Source organism: Podarcis muralis, chromosome 11 (assembly GCF_964188315.1).
Source record: "Podarcis muralis chromosome 11, rPodMur119.hap1.1, whole genome shotgun sequence".
NCBI classification, from domain to species: Eukaryota; Metazoa; Chordata; class Lepidosauria; order Squamata; family Lacertidae; genus Podarcis; species Podarcis muralis.
Window position 1 is genome coordinate 38650846 of NC_135665.1, and position 27980 is coordinate 38678825.

Genomic DNA, 27980 nt, shown 5'->3' on the forward strand with positions numbered 1-27980 from the left:
GAGTACTGCCAGCAGTGCCTCTGCCCGTGAGAAGGTCCATATCACCCTACAGCCCTTAGGCACAGGGAACATATGGATTCTCCCTTAAGGACTTAGGAAGGGATCTATGTAAATGCTAAGTGTTATTACCCCTTATTATTATTATTATTATTATTATTATTATTATTATTTTACTATTTATACCCTGCCCGTCTGATTGGGTTGCCGAAGTCACTCTGGGTGGCTTTCAACATAATAAAAACACAGGAAAACATTAAAAAAAAACTTCCTGATACAGGGCTATATTCAGATGTCTTCAGAAAGTTGTTTAGCTCCTTGAGATCAGATGGGAGAGCGTTCCACAGGTGGCACCACTACCGAGAAGACACTCTCCCAGATTCCATATAATTTTACTTTTTGCAGTGAGGGAACTGCCAGAAGGCTCTTGGAACTAGACCTCAGTGTCTGGGCTGAATGATAGGAGTGGAGACGCTCCTTCAGGTATACAGCGACGAGGTGGTAGGGTCTACATTTTTCTGGTTCCCATGAGATATTAGGAAACATACAGTTGCCTTCCTGTAGTTATGATAAAGGAGTCTTTCCTGTTCTGCTTTCACCTGGTTAGTATGGCATGCTGGTTCCCTGCCTTGCTGTCTTTAGGCTCTGGCTACTTTTACAATAGGCTTTAAAATCCTAAATGTAAAGGTAAAGGGACCCCTGACCGTTAGGTCCAGTCGCGGGGTTGCTTTACTGGCTGAGGGAACTGGCATACAGCTTCCGGGTCATGTGGCCAGCATAATTAAGCCGCTTCTGGCGAACCAGAGCAGCGCACGGAAACTCCATTTACCTTCCCGCCGGAGCGGTACCTATTTATCTACTTGCAGTTTGACGTGCTTTTGAACTGCTAGGTTGCAGGAGCAAGGATCGAGCAACGGGAGTTCACGCCGTTGCGGGGATTCGAACCACCAACCTTCTGATTGGCAAGCCCTAGGCTCTGTGGTTTAATGCACAGCGCCACCCAAATAGCTACCTATATTTTGAATTATTCAGATGTTTTTACTGTGATGAATGTGCAAATGTCCCCCCCACGCCTGGCTGTACAGTTCTGAAGGAAGAAGCTGGACAATTTACGTGGTTGTTTTAACTTTGTAAAAAAATAATTTTGTCATGCTGAAACACTGGCACTGCAAAATTCACAGAAGCTCAGATTCAGAAATGCTTGTGAAAGAAGAAGAATCTGTGCTAAGGTGATATTGCAATAGAAAAGTAATCATATATGTATGAAAAGCCATAAGCCTGAAGATTTGGAGAGAGTTGTACAATTGACAATCAAATGGAGCTTAAAGGGAATTACGAGGTTTTCAACTAAAAGGCCTGAAATAAAGAAAAGTAGTATTTTACTGCAAAAAATTGCAAATGTCAAGAGTAAATCATAAGACTGCACCATTGAGCTACTAGCCAGCTCTATAGTTCCCTGAGTTCTTACCACAGGGAAAGACCAACTTTCATGCTCAATAAAACTTAAGAACTTTAGAAATACATTAAGAGATGTAAATCATATATTTGTGACTTTTTCTTCCTAAATGGCTAATTATAAAAGACAAATGATGGAATGTATGTGCTCCTTGGCTGGTAACCTATTCCTTCATTTGCTTTAGAACATGTTATTATAATTCTGTTTGTTCCGAGAGATGCACACCAGTTTCTTCAAGTTAACAGAAAATGGGGGGTTGGAAAGATATTCTTGTAATCCACCCTGTTCCTCCTCTTCTTGCCTAGGAATGTTCAGAAGTATCTTGGAGCAAGCGAACAACAAATCTGTTTCTAAAATAGGAAGGCCAGAACTCAGCTGCCCAAATGGCTTGCTGTGGTCCAAAACCAGACAGGTGGTGCCCCAGATTGAATATGTACTTGTTGGAATGATTGGATTCACAAACAGGGTGATAAAATTTAATAGCAAGGAGCAATGGGAAGTTACAAGATCCTAGAGTAAAAGGCGTTCCCCCCACATAAATCTATCTTAATAGCCTGAATTGTGAAGTGTAAAGCAGAAAAATAAATCGAATGATATCCTAAATATAAGTTTACACAAACATTACTATACATATACTAGCAGTGATAGACGTTTATTTATGTTATGCATTTGCAGACAGTTAAGGGCTCTTATTTGCATAAGATTGTAGATCTGTCTACTCAAGGAGAGAGATAGAGATAGCATGGTATAACATTACTTTTTAATATGTATACATAAGCATCTGCATTATGTACACAAATGCATACAATGCACTCATTCATACTGAGCTTATATTTCACTAGACTACCCTGAATTTTTCCTAGTGAATGTTCAGTATTTGTATTCTGAGTTACAGCATTAAAAAAAAGGCAATCCGTTGCAGCATCATTTGTGAGAGATCCTGAGGTGCACATTTGCACTCTCCTCCACTAATATCACAGAGGCTACTGGGGCACATCTTTTGAATGCTGCCCCTAAAAACTTGTTGGGCTTGTGCTGTTAAGGCAGTTCTGGCCAAACATTTTGTTCTCAATGCCTCCATCATGGATAAATCATGCAGCACTCCCTCTCTCTCTCTCTCTCTCTCTCTCTCTCTCTCTCTCTCTCCGTGTGTGTGTGTGTGTAGATTTCTCCAATAAGACATATTTTCCCATGTTATTTAGTTAAGGGAAAAATAATTATATTAATGAAAATACTACCTTGAGAGATATCAATCAGTTTATTAAAATAAGACAGTTAAAATCAACTTCTAAAAACCCTATAGAACTTCAAAAAAATTACAGTCCTAAGAGAGCCACATAGCAGTCTCTCTAGATCCACCAAGTGTGTGCAATATGCAAATCTCTAGCAAACACACACCGGTGCCATATTTCCAGCTTGGCTGATGCATTGATCTCAGTGGATTTTGAGATATAAACTTCAATTTGGCCCCCAGTCATTTAGTGGACAGTGCCACCAACAGTTCTGACACCAGGTTATTTGTTGTGGCTGTTTTGCCGTCCCTGTTTGCACATTAATCCAGTGACAATTAGGTGTCAGCGAGCGTTGATTCTGCTCGCTGATAGCCTTGGGCTGTGCACTTGAAGCCCTAATCAGGAGTGTAAACTCTGCTATATTTCAATTTGGAGAAGCGCTCTTCCGCTAAGAGGCCCCTGGCACTGCGATAAATAAAACGCCTATTTACTCTATTGCCACACTTAGACATCTAATGCACTTACTACCAGCCCCCTAATCATAGCCTCCAGTTAAATCCGCCTATAAATCACTCCATTCTCATCCTGCAGATTAGTGAAGCCATTTTCCCCAAACCCCACAATGAACACTGTTTCCTTTTCTTGTTAGTCAAAAGCTAGATGATTTTTATTAGGTTAAAGACGAGCTCACAGATGGTAAATCGCGTGGAGAGAAATGAGCTGGAGAGTTACACGGTGGAGTGCAGGCCATGCCGAAGGCGGTGGCGGGGGAGGGCAACCAGCCACCAGCAGAACCAGAATCAAGTGAGAAATAAACAACATCCCCCTTTCCATGCTCACATAACCTTTCAATCCTTCTTACCCCTCCTTTTGTTCATTTCACTCCAGTGACATTGGCATTTGTTTGGCACAAGGGGGCAGCTTCCGGCAAGTGGAATGTGAGAGATGATTTCCCCCCAAGATTTAGATGCTTTAGAGGCGGGGTGGGTGGGTGGAGGAGTAGAAGAGAAGGTTTGTCTACATTATGAGATTGCTCCAGATGAATTCTGAGTTGGGGATGACATAGCTGCGTCTCACCATCTATCCTGAAAACATCTGGGAATCAGTGTAGACGTCACCAGAAGCTGTGACTTGAGCTTCAGTGAAGAGGAACAGATGTTCTAAATAAAACTTTAAAAATTACAAAAAAATGGATAGAGGCACAGACTGAGATCCTAATCCTACTTGTCGAAAGGATGCCCCACTGAATTCAGTTGAACTTACTTCTGAGTAGACATAATTAGCATTGCAGATGTGAGTTAATTCCATATCTGAGTTCATATTTCGACTTCCTTAGGTATTTTGATATAGAGAAGAGAATCTGTATTCCTCATCTAGCCCAGCAGTTTGTATGTATTTATTTATTTTACTGCCCACAGCTATCCAGGGTTTTAGACTAGAACCTTTTACACCTCCCTGGCTTGAGACCCTGCTGAGGAACCATGTGCAAAGCATGAGTTCCACTTCTTTGCCGCAACCCTGCAATTCCTTGTATTTCCTTCTGCTGTCACAAAATATCTTTAGCCAAAGAAGATTCATGCGGTGGAGAAAACTTAATTTTCTACAGCATGGCAGCTCAACACTATTCACAAGGATGTTTGAAAAATGCCAGCCCTACATGGGCAGGGATGAGAGCATAAGAACCACCCAGCTGGATCAGTCCAAAGGCCCACAAGCAGGACTTGGTGTGGTATCACTATCCACACTTGTGATTCTCAGCAATTGGTATTGAGAGGCATTCAACCTCCAGCAATGGTGGGCAAAATACAGCCACCCAGGCTAGCAGCTGCTGATAGCCTTATCCTTCATTATTTTCTCTAATCCTCTTTTAAACCTCTTCACATTTGTGGCCATCATTACATCTTGGGGAGCAAATTCCATAGTTTTAGCTAAAAGAAACTGCAACTTGAGTAGTGCTACTGGCTCCTAAGGATCAACTTTCTTCAAACATTACCAGCAGTGTTGTGGGGTCAGACTCCTGGCTTCTGATAAAGTATGAACTTCCCTTAGAGTATGAAAATGAAGCTTCTTCAACTAGGCTGCACTCTACAAAGCCAGAAGCATACACATTTTGCTAATTGTGTGTTCCTTTATGTCCATCTTAAGTTCAGGAAAATCTATAAACACATATTTTTTTACTGTAGATCAATTATTATTTAGTACTGTCTGCAAATAACAGTTTTGAGTTTTGCTATCCCAGAACTGAAGATCTGCTTGTTAATACAGATCCTGGAAAGTGAGTCTAGTAGCAAGGTAATACTAGTATAAATAAATAGTTTCAAAAATAAAAACCATTTGCAGTGGTAAATGTGACCTATTTGCACTTCAGCTCCCATCCACTCCAACCAGCACAACCATGTTAGTTGGGGCTGACCTATTTTGGACCTCATTGTTCTTCCAAGTATTCCTCAGCATATTGTAATATTCTTAACTGCTTTCCTTATGAGAAATAATTGGTTTGAATAATTCTTAGCACGTTTCTCCTAGCAGAATTCTAGTTTTGACTATTTAAAGCCAGTTTTAAACCCTGTTAATTTGCCTTTATTAGAAGGAGGCACCTGGTGAAGATCAGGCTGTTGTTGGAAAAGAACATCCGGCTGGAAGTTTGATCTTCCCACCATGCCAATAATTTGAGCCCGCCATTCCTTCCTATTGATACTTCTACCCAGATTATATTTGAAAAGCAACTCTTTCCCCAAAGGAAAGTAGCCACAATTCAATGATACATATTAAAAAGTAATTATTTCAAATGTCTCAGATATTCTTTCTTCTCAATATTAATTTTGTTTGGAGAAGAAAAATCTGAGGACATAGTAAAATTGATAATAATAAACTTATTTATAAATCTGGGTGCAAAAAGCAAGAACAAGCTATTCTAGATTTAATTGAGGCTTCCCAAAGTCTAAAGTAGTGCCTGGTCAAATACTCCAAAATGTTCCTTCTTAGCTGTTTTGGTTTGCACTCTACCAAATGGAGCAAAACTGGTTTTAGATGTGACTCTCTTTTCAGTTTCATGGAATACCTAACTGCCGACTGTCTCCTATAATGGACTAGGCCAGCCTTCCCCAATCTGGTGCCTCCCAGATACTTTGGACTACAACTCCTATCAGCTCCAGTACAGCCATGCTGGACTAGGCGGTACCAAGCCTAGAGAACTACATACCGTATTTTTTGCTCTATAAGACGCACCAGACTACAAGACGCACCTAGTTTTTGGAGGAGGAAAACAAGAAAAAAAATATTCTGAATCTCAGAAGCCAGAACAGCAAGAGGGATCGCTGCACAGTGAAAGCAGCAATCCCTCTTGCTGTTCTGGCTTCTGGGATAGCTGCGCAGCCTGCATTCGCTCCATAAGACGCACACACATTTCCCCTTACTTTTTAGGAGGGAAAAAGTGAGTCTTATAGAGCAAAAAATACAGTACTCACTTTCCATAGCACACAGACCATAACTCAGAAAAATATATTAACGTTCCTCCAAAACAGTGGGGGTGTGTGGGAATTGCAGTTCCTTTAGACAATAGGAGTGGTGGAGCTGTATTTACTAGAGCTGTAAATTTGGCGGATTAAAGTACAGGTCTGGCCTGGTACATGACCCCTTTTTTTAGGATGGATAGTTTCAAAGAGTGATTGGTCCAAGGTCAACCAGTAAACCTCATGAGTGTTCAGATATGTGAACACCAATACTCTAGGAACGTTCATCACCTTGTAACTAAGCCATGTTTTACTGCCTGTGTACTTTTTCTGAATGTGGTATGGAAAAGCACATGAATCTGACCTTTGGAGAGTTTGTAAGTAAACCAAATGTGTGACCATTTTCCAACTTAAGAGGAAGAGGGAAACTTTTGAACTCACCTTAAAGAGTCACCTATATTTCCACGCTTTACTCTGCTGCATATTTTGAGACTTTAAATCTCTGCTGGTTTTCTCTTACCAAAGAGTACATGGCCCACACTTGGATCTTGGCATCTAGGAATTCTCCTTTTTATATACCATTTTTTCCCTTGAACCAACACATATATAAAAACTATTCATTTGGTTTAAAGCCCACAGGTTCAGGAAACCTGTGCAGGTGATGAATGTGTGGCACATGGAAATTTCCTCCCACTACATACACAAAGCATTCTCCAACACATAGAAAAAGGGAACACACATGTGAACACCAGTGCTCATATCACATCATCTTGCAATTCTTAAATTCTGGTCCTATTAACTGTCTTGTTGTTAAAATTAGGTGATTTTAGACTATATATGAGATGCTTCTATAACTTCTGGATATTATTGTTGCGTGGTGAAATATCAATGTTTTGTGAGAGGAAAACGAAAGGTACGCAACAGCTGTGGTCCCCCTAGCCCAAGGTTCAGGTCTTTTGCAACCTAACCCCTCCACTCTCCCTTGTGGCTACCGAGCCCTTCAGTTCCTTCTGCAACCTTAGCTAAAAGGGTGGATTGCTGTGAAGTGCTCCCCCCTCTAATCTCTGTTTAACTATTTCCATATGATAACTGCTTTGAAGCCCTGCAGCCCAATGAAAAGGCCAGAAGCCACGGCTCTGTTGTGGGGGGTCCCCCAGGGAAAAAGTATGTAAACAAAGGCCAGCTCGGCAGCCTTTACACCTCGCTTTCCTCTTCCTTTCTTGCCTGGATCTCAGGTGGAATTAAAGGGATTAAAACTGAGAGTAAATGAGGCGAGTGTGCAAAATGACTCCTTTCTGAACCAAACGGCATGTTCCGTGCTGGGGAAATGAGATACACATTTAAATCTCATCCATCCACCGCCTGTGGCCACCACCGTGTACCTGCCTACTTAGCCCAAGGGTTAATTAATTGAGGCTTCAATGCACTATTGCAAGAGCATTATTGCATTTGATACTCTACATCTGTGATTTAAAACTCTTTCAGTCCCTTGTCAGCAAGGGAGGGTTTTAACTAGGAAATTAGCATTCAGATAAGGGTACGCTCTATTTGCTTCTGAAAGGAAGGAAATATTAAGGATGCTAGTGCACAAACCACAGTATAATATTCTGTCCCATCATGGATAGGACTCCTGAGCCCAGCTTCCCGGGGGTGGGGGGAGGATGTAGCAGGATCAAGGGACATCTGAAAATGGCTATGTAACCGCCAGAAGAAATGAATACAGTGGTAATCGGGTTATGAACTTAATTTGTTCCAGTGGTCCATTCTCAACCTGAAACTGTTCTTAACCTGAGGTACCACTTTAACTAATGGGGCCTCCCGCCGCCGCCGCATGATTTCTGTTCTCATCCTGAATCAAAGTTCTTAACCCGAGGTACTATTTCTGGGTTAGTGGAGTCTGTAACCTGAAGCATCTGTAACCTGAAGTGTCTGTAACCTGAGGTACCACTGTACATGGTAGGGAACAAGCTACCAAATACATTTCAACCTAGATGGTTGTGTCAGGCTAATATATTAAAAACACCCTGACTCTTTCTTTGCTTTTAAATGTATAATTATTCAGGTCTGATATTTGTAGTTGGATTCATATGAAAGTAAGTCATCAGTTGGATAGGAATATTAAGAGTACTCTAGTTAGCTTTTGTTGTCTCTTGGCAAGTAGAGAATTTAAGATTATCTTGCATTTGCACCTTAGTCTTGTATACTGAAATAAGCATGTACGGCCTTCAGCTACTAAAACTCATCACCATTTTCCAATAGTGCTGCAGAGTATAGATAATCAGACTACTCAGGAATAAATAAGACAGCCTTGTATATTAGACTAGAAAAGTTAATAGTCTTTCTTTCTTTCTTTCTTTCTTTCTTTCTTTCTTTCTTTCTTTCTTTCTTTCTTTCCTACTAACAATTGCCTTTCACAAGTAGACTGGCAAAGGAGGAATGAGTCACTTGTCTGCAAGCATGCTCGGTTTCTGTGCTTGCCTGCATGTCATCTGGGGCGACCAGGCAAGTAATTAAATAGAAGACTGAATCATGGAATATAAATATATGAAGTGTAGTATATGATTTTTTTTAGCCTTAAAACACATCTGACTGGACAGTTAGCTGATCAGTACACACATGGTATAAAAAGCAAAAGTTGCATAAAGTGCAGCTAAGCAGAATTATACCAATGTAGATAGTATCTAGTTATGCAGAAGCAGGCCTTATACTTCCCAGAGACAGCATTTACTAACAGGAGGGACTGAGGTACTGTACATACAGCAGTTTAAAGTGAATTTGATTTATCCAGTGTGTGCATGTATTTTATGTGTCATCCACATGATGCTGTTTTCTTGCAAGTGGTAGCCTGGACTGTTCCTGTTTTTAATTTGGATTTTCTCCATCTGCAGATAATGCGGTAAGGAAAACAACAACATAAAATTGCATGTTACCCAACTTTGGATGTACTGGACTGCATTGTATAGGTAGGTGACTTTTTAAAAAAAACGTGCGTAGTGTTGTTTTGCTGGGTACCGTCTATCATTGCACCCCTACTTTTGTTGGCAAGGCACTCCTCAGTGGGTTGTTTGTGGGTCCAGGCACTTGTTTTATGCAAGTCTGCTATATCTCAGAAATAATAATAGGCTGAGCACATGGGTAAAAAATGCCTGCATACGTGCCTACAGTGGGCCTTAGTTTTTCAGAATTAGGAAGGGTAAGGAATTTAAGAGAAGGGAGCAACAACCCACAATGCAAGTGCATATAGTCAACCACCCTCATTAGTATGGGTGGGAAACGCTGAGATATAATTCATCTGAAAGCACTCATTGTTGGCAGACCTTGCAGCTAGGGTGAATTAGATTGGAAGAATCACTGACAGTTTCTTGAGTTCAAAGGTTTTATTCATGCAGAAATTATTTACAGGATGAGTGCAGATGAGACAGAGAAAATAGCAGAGATCTTGTCTCAACAAGTTGGTAGAAAGAGAAACAAACAAAATGGCTCTGTTCTTAGGGGAAGAGTTAACTAGACAGAGGCTATGCAAACATTGTGTAGTATTAGCTAGAAGTTTAGTAAAAAGGAAATGCATTCGCTTTTCTCTAATACTCTCTGCTGCAGTCTGTGGTGTGGCAGACATGGTGGGGAAAGCCCATCTTGGGGTCATAGTTGTTGTCAAAGGCATGCACTGATCATGTAGACTGAAGTTGAAAACAAATGCCTGATTATACCAAGGATGGGGAACCTGTGGCCCTCCAGATGTTGTTGGACTTGCATCACCCCAACCATTGGACTGGACTCTGGAGGCCCACAAGTGTAATTCAGCTAAGGCACAGTATATGTGTATATGTAAAAGAGCATCATGTATATATTAAAGATACCCTGGAACTCTCTTTGTTTTAAGTTACTCAGATGCAAATTTTGGGCATTGTGTACAGCCAAAAGCTATTGATAGATACATCTTTCAGAACAGCTCCATCGGAAGTGTCAAAGCTCCTGACTGGTGCTTCACAGCACCAGATTGGAATCATAGAAATAGGTTTTCAAAATATTAGGTAAATGTGGAGGTGGAAAATTCAGATGGAGGTACCATTAGCAACATGTTGCAATGTCCTTGATCAAATACTCGGAAGGTGTTGAAGTCTTTCCAAACACAACCAGAGTTCTAGGTGCCAGCACCATACAAACAACAATCCTTTTTAGGAATATGATTCAACATGGCATAAGGTTATTTGACGAGGCTGCCATTGTGTCTTTAACTAGCACAAAGGACAGTCAAGATTAGCTACCCTAGAGAAGTGATGGTTTCATGAGAACCACACCCCCAAAGTTGCCTATTTAGCAACTGTAATAGGACTTTTTCAGTTTCATAAAGTACCTTGATAACTGGAAAGTGCCAGTTAATGGCAGAATGTTCCAACTATGAATTTCACAGAGATTAATCTACCCCTTTAGAATCCTAAGAAGCCAATCAAGTGGCCGCCCCAGTCTTAGATGTTTTACAATCTCTGTGGGCACAAAGCTCAAACGGAAACTACCGTTCAAAGTCTAAACTGTCATCTTCATCTTCTTCCAGCATAAAAATACAAATTTTTCACCATATAAAGATTTTTTATAATAGCAATAAAGCAACTCTAGAGAACATGGTTGTCTTGAGATAGTTTAACTGTGCCTGGTACCTCATAACACCCTGGGGATGTGGCCGCCTCATAATAATCACTTTCTTTAGCATGCCTTGCTCAATTAAGGAATGGAGCTAAAAGGTCAGTGCAGGATAAAAATGTAAATCTGAAAAGTTTTCATCTTGACCCTAACTCCTTGTCATAAAACCTAAATAATATTCTGCTGCAATAATAGCGTTCTGAATCTCCACCCTGATATGTTAAGCTGGCAGGAACCAGGATATGTTTTGCAGACTAGCACACTATCTTGGAGCAATTAATTCAAAATAGATCATTTGCTTGCTTGTTGGGTGAAGAGATGGGCTAAATCACAGCTGTTCTGCATGCCAACAAAGGGATATTTATCTCTTCTCGTAGCAACTCTAGTCAGAAGCAGGTTTTTACTATTAACATTGAGTTGGTTTCTGTCAAGAGCTATATCCCCTCTCTTGCTGCCCCCAATGGCCAAGGCTAGGCATACAATGCATTAGAAAAGCTAATATTTTGCATTAAGGCTGGGCCTACATAGGACCAATCAATCCAGATTTAGAAAAATAATGACCTGTGTTTTAAGCCGGTGATGTGTACACAACCGTAGTTTCAATGGTTTCAACACTAAGCCTGCTGCAGTTATGGAATCATGGGATACATGCAACCTATTATCCACTGTGATTTACTAAGAGGGTTCCTTTGAAGAGTCCATCCATACATCAAGTAGGGGCAGTGAGGCACATAGGGACACTTTCTTTTTGCTGCCCTACCACTTTCTTTTGGCTGCCTTGCCAAAATTCTTTTGTAAGCTTTAAACATTTGGACATAGAGTTGAAGTGAAGAGGGAAGCAGAGAGAATCCCTAGGGACCAAGTTATATATTCATCTTACTCCTCCTGATCTCTCTCTTTCTCTCTCCCCACTACCTTACGACCCCTTCCTATTTTCCTCAAAGAGAAGGAAGTTTCCCTGCTTATATGCTGCTACCTTCTCAGGAAGCCTCTGTGAAGGGAATGCAGACTCTTCTTATGAATCCCTTGTTGGAGAAAGGGTAGATGCCCTCCCCAAAGTCCACATTTTCAGTGAAAGGCCTGTTTAGTTCAGCTTCTAGTTGCTTTTCATTGGGTTCAAATTTTAAGCATAGGCCTTAATACATTTTAATCATTTTTCTGTTGTATCTCAATCTCTGCCCCTAGAGCTAGGACTTGGATGTCCAAATAAAACTGGAAAATTCAGCTGTAGAACAGGTTTCCACTGTTTGGTTTGTAATCATAGAAAGACAGGATATAACTATAATAATCTATATGTATTAAAAATGTCTTTGTGGGTGGATGTTGTTGGGTGGATGTTGTTGGGCCACCAATTTTCAGCTCTAGTGGGATGTAAATTATAGGTTATTCTGGAAAGGAGGGAAAGACTCAGTCTTTTACATGGAAGACGCTTGATGCATATGGGGACTGGGAAACATGGCCTGTTGCATTCCTAAATGCCAGCTCAATAATCAAGAGATGACAGTCCCGGAAACATACCAGAACTGCTTTATTTCCTTGCCACAAAGCAAATACATCTATATATCACCTATATTGCCTCCAAGAAGAAGAAGAGTGAGAAATTCAAGCACACATCAGCAGGATCGCTGCTCTGGAGGCAGAGGCGGAGCTCGCTGCTCCGGCACCTCAGGGGGGCACTGCCTGCGGCGAGCATCCCGGGGGGGTGGGGCAGCAGTCACTCCTCTCAAAGATGACACCCGGGGCAGGCCACACCCACTGCACCCCCTTCCTTCACTAGTGTCTGGAGGGGCAGGCTTGTCTTGGACTTTGTTGAGTGGGAATGGACCTCCTGGTTATGGAGGGTGATGTGGAGCACCTCATCAAAGTGTCTGGTTGGGTTAACCAGTGTCTACATCCACCTTGCCCCGGACAGTAGGCCCAAGAGCCCCACTGTTTCCACCATGGCCCACCACTCGAGGGCCCCAGCCGGCGCAGCATTTGGCTCAGCTGGCTTAGCAACAGGCATTATGTGTATTTTAATGAACTGAATAGAGTGAAAGATTATGAGTCGGGGGGTGGGGCTTGGAGAACATCTGTATGCAGGGGTGAAGCGGAGGAGAGGGTTGCTGGAACCCCGGGTGCACAATTTTTAGGGCCGCCCCCCCCCCCCAGGAATTTCTGTCCCATGCTGCCTGCTGCTCTGACCATAGTTCCTTACCAGGAAATTAGTTGTTATATTGGCAGTTTGCCCATCATAAAGAGCAGAATGCCCACAGTCAAAATGGCCTTTTATTTTTACTGTTGGTGATGTGAAATTTCTTCCTCACAATTAAGTGCACTTGTTCCAATAGTGCATGCCATGAGTCCCTTTCTGGATGCTGTTACTGATATCATTTGAGAGAGCAAGGAAATCCCACAGCACCACTTTAAAGCCTTTTAAATGTTAAAATGTTTTATATCCTGAGAGGCTGCTCTGGTGAACTTTTCATTTTATTCCCCACATGCATTTTTAAAATATGGTAAGTTTTGGTGTTCCTTAAATATGAATCTTCATAGCGGCTAAAAGACTGATCAGGAAAGCAGAAAGCTCCCAGTTTGAATCTCTTCTCTACCATGAATTCACTTGGTAGCCTTAGGCAATCTTCTTAACTTCTGCTCTCATCTGCAAAATGGGGGTAATACCATGCATTTAGCTTACAAGGCTCGTGTAATAATTACAAGCTATTGTATGTGAAATGCTTTGAATTGTTATACAGTTGCTAAGTGTTGTTGTTTATATCTGATAGATTTAAAAAATAGGCTACATTTCACAATGACTTGATACCTTCTGAAGTCTCACACCACTGGTATTATCTTAGGGTTGGTAATAGCAGAGCACTAAAAGTAAAATCAAGATTATTGTTTTTAATTGGTAAGGGCTTCAATTTATTTCAGAGTACAGTAATGCACTAGATTATTTCCTGCACATTTTATACTCCGGCTCTAGAACAGAAAGCAAATACTGCTTTCCTTTCCCATTAGAATACAAAATAACATAATGGCATCCTGATTTTGGCAGCTATTAATCTTAGCACTCCCTCAAGTCAATGAAAATGCAACTTTATGTGGTGCACAATGACATTAAAGGCATACCTGTATTCAAAATGTGCCTGTTTTGACAGAAGAGATAGAGATTTAAACAGGAGTTTCTGCTCTGGATCTGTTCTGTGGCATAAATGATGGATGCAGGAAAATAATACATATTTTCATTGCTTTCAAGTAATAGAATCTTCATTCCATTCATGGTCCTGGCAAATAGGAATGAAAGTGTGATTTCTGTCATGGAAACAGTTGCATGTCTTTCATTCTCTCACTGCAGAAAGAAAAAAACGGGGGGAGAGATATTGTGTTGAGAAAAATAATCTGATTGATATCAATTTAGATCTACTCCTGAGTACTTCAATAATTGTTTTCCTGTGGCATCAAGACTTGCTCAGGGTATGTTCCACCTACAAAAAGGGATACGACACAAAGTGCCATTTAAGTAGCTCTGGCTGTCCAGAGCTTTTGGGGCTTGAGTTCTTTCTCCCACTGTCTTCATACTGTTTGGCAAACCACTTTTGAAACTGAGGAGATTCTCAAAAGCAGCATATTATCCTTTCTGCTGTTGAAATATCCCCCTCAGAATAGAACTTGGGAGTACATCTTCATTTAGTCAAAGTAGTGATGTTAAATTCTCGAGAATAATCTTTTGGAGAATATTCTCGATTAATGAGGTGTGTACATTTAAAGCAGCTGTGTAGACGACACAGAATTTACAGTTTGTAGAGAATATTCTCATCTCACATCACTAGGTAGGCGTCAGTGTCAGTAATTTCAATCTGAACTGGAACCAATACATTGATTATTGAAAACATGTTTATACATGATACTGACAGGGTTATAGTTTTTTTCCATAATAACCTCTCTATTGCAGAAACATTTCCATTAATAGAAATATATTTTGTACTTGGCAGGTCTCATACTCTCTCACACAAGCACGCGCCACTTGCCCTGCAGGCTCTTTCAGCTGCAGAAGCTCAGCACTGCAACTGAAATGTCAGTCTTTTTAGAAAAAGAAGTATGTTGTCTGTTGAAGCTTGACTATGGAATTCAGAAGTTGGTAACTTGACGAGTTTATTAATAAGGTTTTATACAGATCTCTGGTAGAGCTCTTCATGCAGTCGTGCACCAGGGTTTCTCTTACTCCAAGGGCAAAGAAGGAAGGGGTGTGTGGGGGGGTATCCTTAAAGCAGGGGTAGCTAACCTGTGGCCCTCTGGGTTTTACTGGATTACAACTACCCTCATTGATCATTTGAGAAGTAGAATCCAACAGTACACAGCTAATTCACAGAGCCTAAATATAACACAGCTGATTTGCAATCAGGAAAGGGGCAGCTTGTTGCTGGTGATGCATCATATTCTTTGTTTTTGAGCTTGAAATGTCTCCTGTATCTGGAGTCCATGGTGAAGGGCTTTGGGTCTGATCCAGCAGGGCCCTTGTGTTCTTTAAAGTCTGAAATCAAGCTGAAAGCAGATTCTTGAACAGAAAAGTTGAATCCACCCGACATTTGACGTAATGTTGTCACAAACTCATTTTTAAAATTACGGGAAATCATTTCAAGGATAATGGAAGCAGTGTATTGTTAATTAGAATAACTTCTAATGGTGCAGGCTGCATAATGGGAGAAGGGCAGATGCTGCCATAGGAAAGAAACCCAAATTTGAATGCATGCTCCTCAAACAAACCCTGTTGGCAAAGGTACCATTAATGTTGGGGGGAAATGTGTGTAGGAAAACAGGGAGTAAGGCTACTTAGCCGTTCTTGTTCACTGATTCTACCTTGCAAATGCAAATTATCTCCTACATCCTGCTTATTTAGTTTAGGTTCAAAACCACTGGGACAATTGCTTTGTAACTTGCAATTCCTCTCTTTATCCTCTTTGGTGTCTTTATGTGGGCTGTGGGGGGGGGGTCTGAATTGTTGCAGTTTACTAACATTACATGCACTTATTGGAACCTAGGTGCTTGAGAACAAAGCACTGAATGTAAATGAAATACCACATTAAAAGCGGTTTGTTTGTTTTGTTTGGGTTTAATAGGGGAAGACCTGCTTTTAGAAATCAGGGGCGTAATGTGAAGTGTGGGGCCTCATTAGAACAGCCATTCCTGGAATCCCAGCAAAACACTTCACAATTCACACAATTCACGCAGTTTTGTTTCTCTGCGACTAATTATTTTTATGTTCCGGTAATGCTCTGGGCCTTCAGAAGAGCTGATTTTACCTCTTTCCATTTAGCGTAGGCCACAAATGCTTAGAATAGAGAGGTGAGTGCCTTTTCCTGCTCTTTGGCTCCAGCCAATTTTATGTTATAAACAAGATCAATTAGACTGGTGTTTGTCCTGACTGTTTCTCCTTCCTTTCCTTTCTGGCTGTTCAACCTGAATACCTTCTCCAAAGTACTCCCTCCTCCCCGCCCTTATCTACAATATTTTGTTAAATGTCATAATAAATTGATTGTGGGAGCCTTAAAGAGAAAGGGAGAATAGCGAGCGACCATGTAGGGCAGATTAAGAATAGAAACTAGAGCATGAAGAGATACTTCAAGCTTTTGCATTTCCCCCTGATGAGGCATTCCCTATTTATTAAAAATAAATTAATGCACTGCTTACGTTGGCCATTTTTCTGGCTATATCTATTTTCACCATTAATTAATGGAGAAATGAAAGATTGTGCACAGTAAGCCTTAAACAATATGAATGAATGAATGGGAGAGCTGGGTGAATAGAACTCCTCCTTCCCCTCCTTTTAGAAGTACTGTATAAGGGCAGTGAGGCTTGCTGCATAAATAAGCACAACAGTTCTGCCTCTTTCTTTTTACTTTTTATTCTTTCCAATACTAGACTAGTCACACACAGCAGACAACAAGAATCAGAGCTCTGGAGTACTGGGCAGAATCTGGATCAGGTTAAGAAAAGTTGAGAACCTTTAATACAGGGATAGCCAACGTACAGTGGTAGCCACTCCAACTCCCATTTGCCTCAGCCAGCATGGCTTGTCATCAGGGGTGATGGGAGCTGTAGTCCAACAATATATAGAGGGCACCATTAACCATTAAACTAATAATATGAATATACAGATGACCCAGCCACCAATATCCATATCACCCAAAAAGGCCTTGTGAATAGGTGCATCTTGAGTTGACAAGAAAGACTCAGTAATGAGACTGATTGACATACCTTCAAAGAGAGGGCCTTCTTTGTGGCAGCACTGCAGATCCCATATTGAGTCCGTGCCTGACTGGTCATACCCATTGGCAGGGTGGCAAGAAGGGTGTCCCCTGCAGATTGCAAAGTCTGGGCAGACAGATAAAAGGAGAGGTTCTCCTTTAAGTATTTGAGGCTCCCGCAGTTGAGAGATTTCCTATGTCAGCATTAGGCTTTTGAATAGGGCATAGTAGCATATAGACAGCCAGTGCAGATCCTGGAGAATTAGCATTTTTGTCTCTAGTTTGATACATAGTGCAGCACTCCAGCATTCACATTCTGCACTAGCTGCAAACTTGCAGACAGTTTTCAAGGGAAGCCCCACTCTCTCAAGCTCTCGTCTTGAATACGCATATATTTTTTCCAAACTGAAAGGACGACATAATGTAACATTATTTTAATACTTTGTTATTTTATTTTATTTTAAAATTATATCCCACTCATCTGCCCCTGCTCACAGTACCTTTAGGGTGGCTAACAATAATAGTAAAACCACTAACAACATAAGTAGATCCCTGGTGGCCCATATAGCCCAGTAACCTGTTCTTGCAGTGGCTAACCAGCTGCCTATGGGAAGCCCAAAAATAGTTCCTTGGTGCAGCAACACTCTCCCCACTTGAGCCCCCCAACTACAGTGGTACCTCAGGTTACAGGTGCTTCAGGTTACAGACTCCACTAACTCAGAAATAGTATCTCGGGTTAAGAACTTTGCTTCAGGATGAGAACAGAAATCAAGCTCCGGCGGTGCGGCAGCAGTAGGAAGCCCTATTAGCTAAAGTAGTGCTTCAGGTTAAGAACAGTTTCAGGTTGAGAACGGACCTCCGGAACGAATTAAGTTCTTAACCCAAGGTACCACTGTACTGATATATAGATATATAGATATAAAGATATAGGGGTGTGTGTGTGTGTGTGTGTGTGTGTGTGTGTGTGTGTTCAAAGAGATCAAAGGTTGGGTTTGGGGGCAGGTTCATGTCACAGTAGCATCTAATTTAAACATTTGTAAATAACTATTCGAACCAAACATTCTCACATGTATGCACACTGACATTTCAAGGTGCACAAGTCTGTGTAAGCAGAAAACTCCTACCTCATATCTCTTAAAACCCTCAGAACCAGATATTCCACATGATCTCTGGGCAACTGCAGTTTCTGTATTCAAGGATATGTTACTAAAAACAAGCCTGATCAACACAGTGGGGCATAGTCTGCAAAACTGAGCTGAGCTGAGCACAACAGCAGCTAACTAAGTCCATCTTGATTCCTATTGTACCCATCAATGTTGGAAGGACAGCGTTGGTGCAGGCTTTGGGGAGGGAGCTGCTGGGGAAGGAGATGCAGCTGCAGAAAGCAATCCTGAAGTTCTTGTGGATCTTGGCTAGGGCAAGGGAGAGAAACCAGCCACCCCTAGACAAATGAATAGCCCACCAAGTAGTATTCTCTAATTAAACAATAATAATTCACAACAGTGGAGGAGAGCAAGAGATCATGCTCCCACTTTGTTTTTAGGTACAGAAAATCTGTTCTCAGTGTTTGAGGGTGCCTGTGGAGGGGTGCCTGGGACAACCAGACCGAACAGCACACACAGGGTTTCTCCCCTCCCATGCAAGGGATAAATCTGTAAAAATGTGCAAGTGGAGCCACTGAAGGAAATCTGCAGCAGCCCATCCCAGCCAGGCAAGATGAATGGCAGAGAGAATGGAGGCTATTTGAATACTGATGTGGCCCTCACTTTCTTCCATTTCCATTAATGACATGCTCATCAAGGGCAAACAATGGGACCGGCTGCTGGCGCCTGTCACACTGTGTGGGTGCTGGGAATGCCAGGCTGTCATCCCAGGGCTGCATTTAGAGACCTGCACGCTAATAAGAAGTGCTCTGTGCCATCAATGCAGACAGGTGCTTCCGAGCCTGGGACATGCTCCATTCCCTTCTCCCGTAACCCTCCTCTTCTGGCCCCCCTGTCAGACACCATGAAATGCACAAATTAACAGCCCCATCATGTTGGGCGGCTGCTGCTGATGGTGAAAGCAGAAAATCAAGTTGTCACCCAGGGTGCAGCTATAAAGCCACAGCCTCATTTCTCTCTGGGTGCCCTATAATAGCAAATGCCAGACAGCTGGATGGATGGGAAGCTTTAGATTAAGGCCCTGATACATTCTGGCCAGAGAATTAGCACTGGTGTATTTCCACTTGGGTTATTTGTGCACAATGCAAACATCTGGGGAAAGCCCAGGCTTAAGGGCATATATATTACCTTGCTTCATCCCGTACACCGCAAGCAATGAATGCAACCAAAGTAGTAAGAAACCACAATAATTCCTTCCTCTAATCTACCCTCCACAGCTCAAAAAATTCTCAATACTGACACTACTAGACTTATTTGTGACTTCATGGTACTGAGAGGGCTACTTTTCTGTTTACATGTGACAGATTGTGCCACAGTGCAAATTACTGAAGTTGATTACCTTTGGTCACATTTCTAAACTCAATAGCTTCAGCAATCAATACAATCAATTGGGGAGGTATTCCAATTTCTGACTCTTATCTTCAGGAAGGTAAGAAAGGAAAACGCACCTTTCTGGGTATTCCCAGTTTATTGCTTTACAACACTACTTACCCTAATATTCAGGGGCAGAGTTTAATTTAAGTCAGCATTAATTAATATTTTGATATTGGAACATATTGTCAGTAGTAGGGCTCAGCTGTGGTACATCTGAAATTACAGTTAAAGTGGACTACCTTTGAGCATGTGCAGAATGTCCTTTCCTTCCTTCACCGTTGGGTGTCTATAACTAACTTCAGTTCCCAATCACTGCCACAGTGTCAGGATTTGGCAACACCTGGACTTTTAATAAATCTTATTTTAGAAACTTATTTTAGATGGTGACAGCAGTCACGAAATTAAAAGACACCTGCTCCTTGGGAGAAAGGCGATGGCAAACCTAGACAGCATCTTAAAAAGCAGAGACATCACCTTGCCAACAAAGGTCCGTATTGTTAAAGCCATGGTTTTCCCAGTAGTGATGTATGGAAGTGAGAGCTGGACCATCAAGAAGGCTGATCGCCGAAGAATTGATGCTTTTGAATTATGGTGCTGGAGAAGACTCTTGAGGAGACACCATGGACTGCAAGAAGATCAAACGTATCCATTCTTAAGGAAATCAGCCCTGAGTGCTCACTGGAAGGACAGATCGTGAAGCTGAGGCTCCAATACTTTGGCCACCTCATGAGAAGAGAAGACTCCCTGGAAAAGACCCTGATGTTGGGAAAGATGGAGGGCACAAGAAGAAGGGGACGACAGAGGACGAGATGGTTGGACAGCGTTCTCGAAGCTACAAACATGAGTCTGACCAAGATGAGGGAGGGAGTGGAGCCTGGCGTGCTCTAGTCCATGGGGTCACGAAGAGTTGGTCACGACTAAACGATTAAACAACAAAAAAAATTAGAAACTAAACAGTATGTCAGAGATAACACAGAGATAAAATCCAGACTATCAGAAGGTGGAATAAACAATATGGATGTACACTAAGTTCTACTGGTACAACATAGATTGTCCAGGAACAGGCTCTTCAATAGATGCACATGCATGTGTATATTTCGCTTGTGGTTCATCCAAGCAACTTACTCCATTGTGAACTCATGAGCTAAGGTAACATTTCTTGAAAAATGTTGAGAGGATTAAGTGCGACTAAGGTGAATGATCCATTCAGATGTAATGTTTTCACTTGTAGACATCTGTCGAACTTTATGTACATGTGCAGACAACTAAACATTTTGGGACTAAGTGTTCTGTTTTGGTACTTTCAGTTCCTGCAGCAGCCACTCAAGAGATGAAGGTGGATTTAACCTATTGCAGCCTTCAAGGTTTTTTGGACCAGACAACTTGTGGATTTTGTGAATGCGTATATATAATCTTTCCAGGGATATAAAAGACTGAATATATTTATATATACTCTGTCTTTCATGCAGACACACAGCATCACTGTAATACTCGTTGTGGGGTTTTAACTCATCCAGAGATGACAGCTGATCTTAAGATTCCTCAGTTGGGGTCCTGGCTAAATTCAAAAGGCCATCATCACTTCATGGGAGAAAAAATGAGACACCTGCTCATATTATATACCTAACACAGACAATATATTTATCCGCAGAACGGGGAGAGGCTTATTCATAAATGATGGTGACAACTACCTATAGCAGAAGTGTAAACATTTGCCCCACATGCTGCCCCATGCCACTGATAAGTAATGGAGAGGCCTGAGCCCTTCAGACTCCAGAGACTTTAATGACATAATGGGCATAGAACTTCCACATAAAACAGGAAGAGCAACTAACGAAACTTACAACATAAAACCCCCCTCCTGTCATTTTTATAGTAATAGTAAAACACTTTATTGAATTTATGAGCTACATAATGACTATGAAGAATGTAACTTGAATTAGAACCAACTTGGAAGTATAATATCACTATAAACCTTTTTCTATTAGCCTGCTCCTTTATTATTTTCTTCCATTGCCTTTTTAAAAAAACCAAAAAACCCTAAAGGGACGTTTACTTTCTTCAAGATTCACCCTGGAATCTAGTTCACAATCTTTCTATAAATTCTAGGCTTTTTGAAAGGCTAAGAGCAGCACAAAGTAGCATCATTTCAAGTTAAATAAAGTTTTGTAAAATATACAATATCATTTAAACAAAAGAGATATAGGATGGTTCTTTCATCATATAGCTGACATTTTCAGATAAGACATGCAACACAATTTCTGTTCTTTATTATTGTTTCCAGAGTGGTAGCCGTGTCAGTCTTTTGCACTGAAAAACAACGGTCTTGTGGCACCTTAAAGGTGAACAAGATAAACACATCTATTATGGCATAAAGTTTTGTGGACTGGAATCTACTTCATCGGATGCATGAATTGTTAACTTGAGCTTTTTAAAAAAATAACAATAATACACACAGCTTCTCCTTTTTTGGGGGAGGGCGTATTTCTACCAGTCTTACATTATTTAAAGGTGTGTGCATGTGAGTTAGAACAGAATCCAAGATAGGCTTGCTTTTTGTCCATCCATTTCTTGAGGTGTGATCTAAAACACTGTTGTTAAAAGCCTAGGGGCTATTTTATATCCAGAGCCATTATTTTTGTGGCCAAGTTTGTAAATGAGCAATTGCAAGGGTGGGAAATGTACATAACGCACTGAGAGCAGGATGTTTTACTGTGTTTTCCAATTCCGCTTTACTTCTTTAGTCTCTTGCCGTCTCCAAGGGATTTTCTGAAGGGGCAATAAAATAAAATGGGTGAAACAAAGCCATAAGCCGGTTAAGTCTGAAAGACATGTCATCTCATCTAAAAAGAAGAAACGGACCATTTCCACACGTAGAGCTGACAGCAACGCCTGAGCTAGCAATAGTGCTATTCCATTTGATTTATAGAATAATGGGGTGACAAATGATGACAAAAATAAACTTTTACTGCACTGAACTGCTCCTTTATTTATGAAATTTGGCCAAGTAGTGAAATCTTTTATCTGCAAGTTGTAACATGGAGTGGAAACGAGCGATTATGGTGTGGTAATAGTAATCCAGTGATGGAGGCCGAGTCAGTTGGAAATGGATTGAAGTAAAATAACTACTGCACCATGATAAATGTGAACAGCGCTTTGCTGACAGATGATCTAACAGGTGTTCATAACAACTATATAAGAGGATTTATTTATGACCAGCCACAGCCGCAGCACTGTAAATCAGCTCCAGCAGCTGCACACCACTGAAACCAAGTCCCTGATGGAGGAACGGTGCAAGAACCCAAAGAACACAATTCACTCCAGAATCATAATCACCAAATAACACTTTTTAGGCAATTATACCATACTGCAGAAATCAGAATGACTTTCAATTACGCAAAGTTAAGCTGCCAACTAACTTTCTCAAAACAAACAAACAAGCAGTATATGGACTAGCATGACAATAGGGTGCTTTTAGGAGACAACAGTCGAAAAGCAGAACTTGATGGGACTTACACCATAGTAGGGTTTTGCAATATATATGAATTTCTGACGCAGGAAAGCTGTACTGGAAGCCACCATATCATCTTATGGCAGGCACCACTGTTTTGAGAGTGAAAGGCTAAAGGCTTGTCTACTCCACTTTTCCAGAGCAAGGGCCAAACTGTGTCCAATTCTGGGCACCACAGTTTAGGAAGGATGTTAACAAGCTGGAACATGTGCAGAGGAGGGCAATCAAGATGATCAAAGGTCTGGAAACCAAGCCTTATGAGGAACGGTTGAAAGAGCTGGGTGTGTTTATCCTGGAAAAGAGACTGAGACTGAGAGGAGATCTTCAAATATCTCAAGGGCTGTCACATGGAAGATGCAGTAAGCTTGTTTTCTCCTGCTTTTGAGGGTAGAACTCGAACCAATGACTTCAAGTTACAAGGAAGGAGATTCTGACTAAACATCAGGAAGAACTTTCTGGCAGTAAGAGCTGTTAGAAAGTAGAACGGACTCCCTCAGGAGGTTGTGGACTCTGGTTCCTTGGAAGTTTTTAAGCAGAGATTGGATCCCCTGTCATGGATGCTTTAGTTGAGATTCCTGCATTGCAGGGGGTTGGACTAGATTACCCTTGGGATCCTTTCCAACTCTACAATTGTATGATTAACTCAAACTTGTAATATGGAATCCACATTTAAGTTAATATAATGCTTTTAGCATCAGTACGTTTCAGCTGGTTTCTCAGAAGAGCGTTGTGATGCATCTCATCTTAGGTTGGTAAGGCTGGATGAGGATCCACAAACTGATGCTCAATTAGCTAATCCAGTTATTTGCTCCGAGTTAGGATGGTTCAGCTCCACGTACAACCAATGCATTTTAAACTATGTATATATGTTCTAGTTAATCACTAGGGCTGCAATATTTAATTGGTTATATAAATTGATTAAAAAAGATTAATCGGGCAGACTAAAGAAGTACTTATGCAGATAACAAGTACAAGCTGAAAAGAGGTTTTTGGTCACAGATTACTCAGAAATTGTCTATCTGCTTCCAAAATTGCAAGCTGTAAGTAGTGAACCAAGGTGCATGGTTCTTTTCCTTTTCAGCGTTACAACAATTTTGATTTCAAAACATCTAATTGAGATTTCATGTTTTAAATATTATGAAAACAAGGTGATTGTCTCAAACACTCAAACACAAATATCTCAAATACTTCAGCACAAAGTACTTCTCTACACTAGCTTAGGGCTCTGAACAGAAATGCAAAAATTAATCACCAACATGGTCAAGTGTTTTTCCAGAATCATACCAGCAGGTGGTTGAACTAGAGCAGGGATGAGGCACCTGTGATGTTCCCTCTGATCCTTATGTCAGCCTCAGCCAGCATGTCCACTGGTCTGGGATGATGGGTGTTGGAATCTAGCAACGTTTGGAGGTTTGCCATTCCTGTACTTAAGAGTGAAAAATGCACACCAGCAAATCATCAGTCCACACTCTTCTGGGTATGTTCAAAATGTAGTGATTTGTTGGTTGACGAAAGATACTCCTTCCAGATATATGGTCACATTTTCAGTACTTTAAAATAAAGGTCTCCAGAAGTTCACAGCTTTCTGCTTTTGTTAAAACCTGATATAAGGTTGCTTAGTCCTTCCCTAAATCTATCCTTCCCCTTTACTATCCCTGCCCTTGAAGACTGTTAACTCCCTCCCCTGCCCACCAGTCATGTCAGATACATTACCTGTTTTACATCCTTTATGTCACGTCACTTCCTTCACCCCAAGTCACTTTCCCAATATAGGGCAAGTGATGATTCAGTTTGACTCCACTACATCCTCCAAACTGTTATTAAAGCTATTTCTGGTACCCTTGCCAGAAATGGATGGTCTTCCACTTTGTGTTCCTGTTGGATCACCACCCTTCTGCCACATCATGAAGTCCTTGATTATCCCATGAAACTTTGGGCCACTGTAATAACTCTGCCTGAGTGGCTCAGCAAAATGAAATTTCAAGTGCATCCTTCCAGCATAGCTCCATACCAAGGAGTATAGAAGTCTCCATAGAAACAGTGTTTTTATTGTTTTCACTATTCCTAAGACTCAGGGCCAAGTAACAATTTAAAAGAGAAGTCACAAGAAGGGCCAGTGATAATAACAGACCCTACCCAGTTGTGATACAATTGGCCAGAGAAAATAACCTATTAGTGGCCAATTAAATATTTAATAAACATTAGCTTATTATTCAACTGGTAACAAGGTTCTTCACTAACAGGGAAGTTAATTACATATAGAAACCTTGTTAACGAAATAATGGGCTCAGGTAGAGTTCATAATAATTTATAGGATAATCCATTTCCTTGCCAGTGCATATATCCAAAGAGGATTGTTGGCAAGGTTTCATAGAATTGCTGTATAAATGAATTTTGGAGATCACCTCTGGTATTTTGAGGTATATGGAAGCACAGTACAAGCTGTGCTTGCTTATCCAGCTCACTTCCTCAACCTGGTGCCCTCCAGATGTCTTACACTGCAACTCTGATTAGTCCCAGCCATTGACCACATTGTCTGAGGCATGTGGAGGGCACCAGTTTGGAGAAGGCTGATCTAAGTAAGACACTTTTTGATCATTCAGCATATCAATCAACTCATTCTTCAAAATGAAGCAAAGATCCTAAATTCTAGTAACTCCATTTCAAGCTCTTCAGCATCAAACCTCATGATGATGAGCTGCCAAGATTCTGGTGCCTTAAAACTAGTTTTTCAATGGAGATTTTACTATACAATAGAGAAGTGCTTCTGTCTCCTAAAACAAACACAACGTATGGAGAGGAAACAGTCCAGCAGTTGGTGGAGCTGGGCTTCTGAAAAAGCAATGAAGTGCTATAAAGGGAAGATTTCAGAGCTGGACTAGCTGAGGAAGCTTTCACGCTTTCAGAAAGACTCCAGCAAAATACCAGAGAGGGTTTAAAGGTAGGGCAGTCAACAGTTGGATGAAACAACACGAAGAACAGATTAAATGTCTCCATACCTTTCCAAAGGAGTAACTGAAGTTTCCAAAAATAATGGATTGCCTTCTCCTGGTTGCCTTTTGACAGCCAGACTGCATGTGCATAGGCTCAGCTTTCAATAATCTGCCCAATTCTCATCCATTGGCCTTTCTTTCTGTATCATCTGAAATGTGCTTGAGGAAGGGCTTCTCAGTGGCCAAACCTAATCTTTGGAGCAGTTTATGAGAAAGCTTCATCTAGCCCTCTTGTTGACAGCCTTTCACACACAGGCAAAGGCTTTTTATTTAAACATTTGGCCTGCTGGGCTGACTTGCTTTGTTTTGCTGCTCTGCATTTTAATATGCTTTTGTAAACTAGTTTTTGAACCAGCTGCTGATTTTGTCTGCTCTTATCTGATTTTCTTGTGGCTTACCTGTTTTTGTATATTAGTTATTTTTTACTGTAGATTTTATTGTTGACTTGCCCATTTTTTAAATAGAAAAGTGAGATGTAAATATAACAAGTAATAAATCAAGGCTTGGGGTACTTCAAGAGTGTGACTGCCTGCTTCTTTCCTGCAGCCTTATAGTAGCTAGGATGCTGTAGGGCAGAGAATCTCACTGATCTACACTGCATTTGTGGAGATAGCTTGTTTCCAATTTAGGAAACTCAGGAAGACTTGCTGCTGCTGTATTCTAATGATAGCTCTTTGTTGTTTTAGAAAGGGACCAGAGATATAAATTTTCTGCCAATGCTTTAGTACCTCGAAATTCACAGTACTTTGTATAAAGCAGCAGGCTATACTATGGAACAGAGTATTGATGCTCTAAGGGCAGCGAAGAAAAATAAAGGGGAGAAGGGGGGTGCAACTTACTCTCTTTTTTATAGTGTACATGTTGGATTTTGTGTTAGCATCAACTGGATAGGTTCTCTTTCTATTCATTTGTTACATTTCCTTGGTAGTGAGAGGGATTGGGAGAGCCCAAGGTGTGATTGGTTGGTTGTGGTTGGCTGTAGTGAGGTTTGTTTGTATTTGTGAGGGGGTGGGGAGGGTTTGTTGGGTCAAGTAAGCCATATTGATTCATATACTATTGGTGGGTTCTTGTTGGGCTGTGTATGTGATAAAGGGGAGCCATACTGGAGCGAAGGCATCCTCTTCTATTTGTCTCTGTGTCAGTTTCAGTCCATTGGTTAGCTTTTCTGGTAAAGCTGTTTCCCATACAATTTGGTACCAGTGGTCCATGTTCACTTCTGACAGGTCTCTCCATTGTCTGGCTATTTCTGGCTGCTGAGAGTAGGTGGTTTATAAGCTCTTTATAATGTGAGTGTTCGTTATGATCTTGGAAAATGTTCAGTAGGGCCAGTTCTGGGGTGGCTCCCAATACCTGTTTAGTTATTTTGCATATCTCTTGTAGGACTGCTGTCCAAAAGGGTTGGATTTTGGAGCATTCCCACCACACGTGGAGGTACTGCTGGATTGTTTAAGAAGGTGTTAGCCAGGGTATTTGGGTGTCCCCAAATTTGTCTTGTATTTCTTGTGTCGGTATGGGTTTGTTGTTTATGTAGAAGTCTTTTAGACGGTGTAAACCTTTGCCTTGCCAGGTTTTTATCTGGAGGTTTTGTGCTGTGTGTTGGAATAGTGGGTGGTGAGCCACGGGTGTTAGTGGGGCTGGGCACAGTTTGCCTGCTTTTCTGTTCCATGCTTTAAGCATGGATTGCATGAAGCTGTTTAGTGTTGTGGGGATTTTATTTAGTTTGTTTTGGAAAAATAGTTATGCTGTTGTGGGGGTGTTTTCGATGGTGTCTCTCTCAAAGTGGACCCACTGTTTAGTCTCATCTTCTAGAACATATGGGATTATGTGGTGTACTTGGTTGGCGATGTAATGTGATTCTATGATTCCAAGGGAGGGTGCAGGTATTTGCGGCTTATTCTTGGCTTTTTGTGTGAGAAAATAAACAAGTGTAGAGAACC

General features: G+C 41.2%; 2 long non-coding RNA genes across 3 annotated transcripts in view; one reads left to right on the top strand and one right to left on the bottom strand.

The window, feature by feature from the left end:
* Nucleotides 1–27980, top strand: part of LOC114606678 (uncharacterized) — a 137359-nt gene that overhangs the window by 87021 nt on the left and 22358 nt on the right. For both annotated transcript variants that reach the window (XR_013394687.1, XR_003708931.2), the window contains one exon: nucleotides 9026–9100. This is a non-coding gene — a long non-coding RNA (uncharacterized LOC114606678). The remainder of the gene's footprint in view (nucleotides 1–9025; nucleotides 9101–27980) is intronic.
* Nucleotides 22020–26806, bottom strand: LOC144329220 (uncharacterized). The gene is made up of 2 exons (XR_013394688.1): nucleotides 24335–26806; nucleotides 22020–22308 (listed from the first exon to the last, which is right to left on the bottom strand). It is a non-coding gene; the product is annotated as an uncharacterized LOC144329220 (long non-coding RNA).